Source organism: Equus przewalskii, chromosome 26, assembly GCF_037783145.1.
Source record: "Equus przewalskii isolate Varuska chromosome 26, EquPr2, whole genome shotgun sequence".
In the NCBI taxonomy this organism is placed as follows: domain Eukaryota; kingdom Metazoa; phylum Chordata; class Mammalia; order Perissodactyla; family Equidae; genus Equus; species Equus przewalskii.
In genome coordinates this window covers 23,701,931-23,707,930 of record NC_091856.1, presented here as the reverse complement: position 1 = coordinate 23,707,930, position 6,000 = coordinate 23,701,931, and positions in this window count along the sequence as shown.

The following is a 6,000-nucleotide window of genomic DNA, read 5'->3' as shown; positions in this document are numbered from 1 at the left end:
CCCAGGATCAAAGGAAAGAAGTGATCATTCCAGGAAGTGGCAGTAGCATGAGCAAAGGCCTGGCACAAGATCACCTGGCTCCTGGAGAGATTCAAGCATGTGAGTTTCCTGAGATGTCAGGGGAAGATTGGAGAGAGGCCAGAGGCAGCTTTGGAGAGGGTATTTGGGCCCTGATTATGAAGCCTTGTGGGCTATGTTAAAAAGTTTGAGCTTCTTTCCTGGGGGCAGTGGGGAGCTATGGAAGGGTTTTTTGGGAGGAGAGGCATATGACCAGATGTTTGTATGAGAAAGATCACCCTAGGGCAGTGTGGAGGAACCTGGAGGGGCAGACAGAGCTGGAGACCAGAGAGAAGGCTGCTACATCCATCCACCATTGCTGTGGCCTGGCTCTTTGGAACCGGCACTAAGCACCGTGTGTCCTGGCTAAGACCCTAGCTCTGCTAGTCAAGGGTTCTGGGTCTCCACTCTGGGTGTGTTCCCTTAGGCAGCCTCAGCTAATGATGTCTTCATGTTTGAATGGGTCTCTGGATCCTCCTGTCTGGGCAGGATGGAAAACCAGATGACGTGCCCAGTACCCTGGAAAACAGGCAGTGGAAACACCTACAAGGGGTCAGCTGAGTTCCTGGAGGACTGAAAAATAACAACCCACCTGAGGGCCTCGGATCTGCAGCTTGCCTTCCTTCCTTCCTTCCTTCCTTCCTCCCTTCCTTCCTTCCTTCAGTACTGACTTGGTAAAGAAGAATCAAGAGTGCCTAGACTCTGCTTTCAAGAGGAACTTTAAAGGTAAGAATCCAGTAGAGTGTTGCAACGTTGGAGGAGGAGGGACGCAAAGAAGGATGGGGCGAGTTATATCCGAGTCAGGAGGGGCGTTGTGGAGGACATAATACCTCAGACACTGGTTCTCTGGAGATAAGAAGGTTTCCACCAGCTGGGAAGGATGAAGGGCATTCTGAGAAAAGGGAGTTGTGTCAGTAAAGCCCTCAGAGAATGAAATAGCATGGCATGTTAGGGACAAACCAGCTGCAGGACATGGTGGATTGTTGGAGAAATCAAAACCCCAGGGGCCTCAACATATAATAGAACTAGTCCCGCGCTCCATTCCCACCACTTCCCATCCCTGTGACCTTGTACAAGTTACTTGATCTCTCTGAGCCCCAGTTTTCTTCTCCGTGAAATAAGGGAACATGATGCTTAATTTGCAATGTTGTGAAAAGGAATAAACAAGATGATATTTGAAAAGCATCTCGCACAGGGCTTGTTCAATAACTGATGGTTATTATTATACTTATTTTTATTCTTAGTGCCTAGAGGTTTCAAAATAGAATCTAAATCTGGTGCTACAAAGCTGTTTCACCTTAAGTGCCAATTCTCATTGATCAGTACTGGCTGCCTGGAGCAGAGAATTGTGAGGTTGTAGACGAGATCAGCAGGAAGAAGTGCTGGGATCAATTAGTAATGTCTGTACAGGGCAGGGAAATGAAGTGATCACATCTGTGCGAAGTGTTGTTGGCCTTAAAATCAGTGTTGCATAAGAGCCAGGAGGGGTGACTATAGGCTAAAGTGTTACGGGAGGACACATGGAGGAGGTGTGAGACCTGAACCAGCCCCTTAAGGATAGGTAGGTGTGGGATAGCTAGAGGGGAGGCGGAACAATCAAACCGGGCTGAATCTGAATTTCGTCTTCTTGGCAACATAATGTTCTATTTTGGGACCCCAGCATCACAAGGCAAAGTGTTAGAATCTCATCCCTTATTGATTGACTACAAAACAGAAATGTGTCCACATCCTTGGCAATGCAGGGGCTGCTTGAGCAGAACGTGAGTGAGGAGGGCAAGGGGCACGTGCTTCATTTACCAAACTCCCAGGTCTCCGGTGACTTTCCGGAATGCTAAGCTGTTTATTTTGGGAGTCTTTAAGCTCAGTCAGTTGGTATTTAGAGACAGCTAGGAATTTTGGATTTCACTCCCATTCCAATAGAAAAGAGAAAAACTTAAATGCCTTCCAAGTACTGGTAAGTCAAATGAGGACAGCCTGGCTCCAATCTGGTCTCATGTCCCACTCCCCACCCCCTCCCAGAAGCACAGAATGAAAAGGAAAAGCAACATAATCGATGCACTAAGCCACGAGTTAAAACTTCCCCTGGAGAACGCTAGACAATGAGGCTCCCTCTACCTCAGCTGATGCAAAAAAACATCCGCCAGTATTTGTGAAAGCTCAGGGAAGAGCAGGGGCCCGAGAAAGCCAGCAGGGTCAGCGCACAGCTAGCCTCTGCCTCCATAAAGGTGGCTCTTCTGTCCTTGTGGGGCTCTGACACAAGCCTTTAAGAGGCTTCCATTAACAATGCAATTGGTCATCTGATGAGAAGCAATAAGTCTGGAAAAAAAAAACCCACGTGATTACAAGGTGTAGAAGTGGACACGTATCAAGCGGCAGGTTTAAAGTTTCCACTCACGACCATCTATAAACCATGCTTAGATATAACTTTCATTATTTCTTTGTAACTGTCCTTAGCTCGTGATCCCCATTTCTGCCAGGGGCAGGAAACCTCATCTTGTACATTTGAATAACTCAGTGACTTTCAGATTTAAATGTGATCGATTTGGGATTTCTATTTCTATCTCCCTCCTTCTCCCCTTCTCCCCAAGGTGGGAGGGTGAGCCAATTTCCAGTGGCTCTTATTTTTATCAGCTTGGTATTGGCAGGAGGGCATTTGGTCCTTGTGCACCTTCATGACTTGTGGCTTGTCCCATGATGGGTCCTTGGCCTCCATCCAGGTGCGTCTATTGTTTGGTCTCTCTCTGGCCCACAGTTGTCAGATCCTCATACTTCCTCCCTTGCGTCCTGACTGTGAAATCTCTTCAGGTCCACCAGCACTTCTATGCCCCGCTTGTCTGCTTTCTCAGCATCTCCTGGTGGGGTATGGAGTTTTTGAGTCTGTCCCTGTCTCATCCACCTGGACCGCTCCTCAGCCATGGTGGCCGACCCGTGCAGGGGCCTTGGTTACCAGGCAACTGTACTCATTCCCCATAGTCGCCCAAGCTCACTTGGGTCCAATCATTCCACCCCGAATGGATTGCATTACTGTCTCTAAGATTTTTTGCCACTCTTGATATTCACACTCTTTGCAGGTGACTTTGGAATTCTTTCCATGAAGGCAGGGCACATCCCTCCCCTCCCTGATCTTATCTTCCTGCCCTGCTTGACTTTGAGCTTAGCCTTGTGACTTACTTGGCCAATAAAACGGGGCAAAATTAATGGTGTGTCATTTCCAAGCCTAGGCCTTCATAGGCCTTCTCTGGTTCCACTTACCCTCTGTGCCTCCACCATCACCAAGAGAACATTCCTCAGCTTTCCCTCTGATCCAAGGAGGATGAGTGATATGTGGAGCAGAACCTCAGATGAGCCTAGCCTACATAAGCTGACCTCCAGCTGAACTGTAGATGCAAGCGTATAAAAGCTTATTATAATATGTCATTAAGATTTTGTGTTTGCGATGGACTACTACTCAGCCATAAGAAATGATGGAATCCAGCCATTTGTAACAACATGGATGGACCTTGAGGGTATTATGCTGAGTGAAATAAGTCAGAGGGAGAAGGTCAAATACCATATGATCTCACTCATAAGTAGACGATAAAAACAACGACAAAGAAACACATAGCATTGGAGATTAGGTTGGTGGTTACCATTGGGGACGGGGGGAGGAGGGAGGGAAAAAGGGGTGATTAGGCACACATGTGAGGGGATGCACTATAATTAGTTTTCAGGTAGTGAACATGATGTGATCTACACAGAATTCGAAATATATTATGATGCACATTCGGAAAAAAAACGATTTTGTGTTTGTTACAAGCATTTATGTGGCAATAAGTAACTGATACACTGCCACACCCAGAACCTAGCTCAGGAGGCTGGGAACCTGGGGACCCTAAGATCTAGTATTTCTCTCCTGGTCATCCCATAACGCTTTAATCTCCTTTCTCAGTGGAGGGGAAACTTTTATTCAAGTTCTGTCCATTTTTCTTCCCCTTTCTGTGGTTTTATGCTTTCCAAGTAGAAAACAACAATGTTGTTGCTCTAGATCCCTCATCAGGTTTTGGGGCGTGATGAGCAAAGTCATGTTTATGGACACCAAAAAGTCATGTCTTCTCTCTCAAAAATCCAGTTTCTGTAAGCTTCAGCTTTCCAATCTGTAGTATCAGTTATGTGGTAAAAATAAAATTCATTCAGAAAGGCAAATGACTTTATTGTTCTCAGCTGTCTGCTTTTCTTCTGAGGCTATACATATAGGGAAGAATCTACTCTTCTAAATAGTCAAAAATGTGGCAGAGGCATGTGATGAGTCATTCGAAGGATGTGCCTAGACTATCCCACTGGTTCCAGGACGAGGACGAGAGACACGTGGAGCAGAACCAAACCGTTCCAGCCAATCCCAGCTTAGATCAGTCGACCCCTTCCTTTCCCCCCCTTTTCTCCCATGATAAATGTTTGTGGCCAAGATCAAAACTGACCAATCTAGGTCAACTGAACATGCAGACGAGTGAGAGACAAATGTTTATTGTTGAAGTCACTGAGGTTTTGTGAAATTTTTTATTAGGAATTTTATGGTATGTGTTAATATCGGCTAACTCCATCCAAAAAACAATAAAAACAGAGGTTTTCTTTTTGAAGAAGGGAGAGGGTGCCTGGACCCTCAGTCATTTGACCAACCCCAATTTTCTGACCCTAAACTTGAGGCCACATACTAGGATCAGGGTTCCATGGACCATGGTTTGACAACCATTGCTCTATTCCACACAATCTGCCCAGCTCTCCTCTCATTCCCTGCCTTCTCACCTCAATTTCATGTCTGAATTCTCTGTATATCACCCCTATCATGGTTTTTCAGCTTGACATCTCCCTCCCTTCTAAGTCAGCCAGCTCCACCTTCGGACAGCTCTGGCTGGCAGACAATGATTCCTCATTTCCTGGGGAGCTCAGGGCTATAATAGAAAAAATGGGACAGGTTAATGGTAGGAAAGAGATGGTTTCTGGTCCAGCTCCCACCAAAGAAATAGCTGCCACCTGAACCCTCAAATTCCTCTCTTCTGGGATAAGCAGGTTATGGTACATGTACTTCCTCATAAGCAGGCCCTGCTGTCTACTTTTTCTTAAAAATAGCTTCTCTTTATTGAGCACAGAGTAGGAGTCAGGCACAGTGCTGAGCACGTCAGATACAAAATCTTTGGATCTTTGAGACTGGCGTGATTATTAGCCAAGTTTCGCTATTAAATGATGGAGGTGAGGTTTGAGCACCGGTTTGTGTACTCTGAAACTGGTGTTCTTAGGCACCACACAACAACAACAACAATTATAATAATACCATGAATAGTAACAACTAGCTTTTATCATTTACTTACTATGGGTTCAACGTTTTTGTGAGAACTTTTGTGGATTAAATTAACTCTCACGAAAGCTCTGATGGGAAGGTAATCTTCTCCCATTTTTAGAAGTTAATAACTCTAACTCCTCCCCAGAGTCAGCATTTTTATCATTTAGAGTGTATTCATTCCCTATTTGATGTAGTGAGGTCTCTGTCACTGAAGGCATTTTAACAGTGACTGGGAGTCTGTGTGCTGGGCAGTGGCTTCTATCCAGTGACCACTATACTGTCTTCTTCACCTTGACATCCCTGTTTCTCTCCCTCGTTCTTACCCCATCCCTTCCATGTTCACGGACCAAGAAAGAAGGAATCTCTTCTACCTACTGGGTATCTATTATGAGCCAGACACTAACCTGGATCTTGTACCATCATTTCCTTATTTAAAGCTCACCACAACCTCTAGAGCACCTTGTTCTTGTCCCTCATAGTACTTGCTGCCCTTTCATTTGCTTGACATCCGTCTTCTCCACTAGACTACCATCTTGGAGGAGGCAGTCACTCTGCTTAATTTATTTCTCTCTGTTTCCAGTGCACCTAAGAATCCGTCACTAAGCCAATGGCCAATGAATGGGACCCAG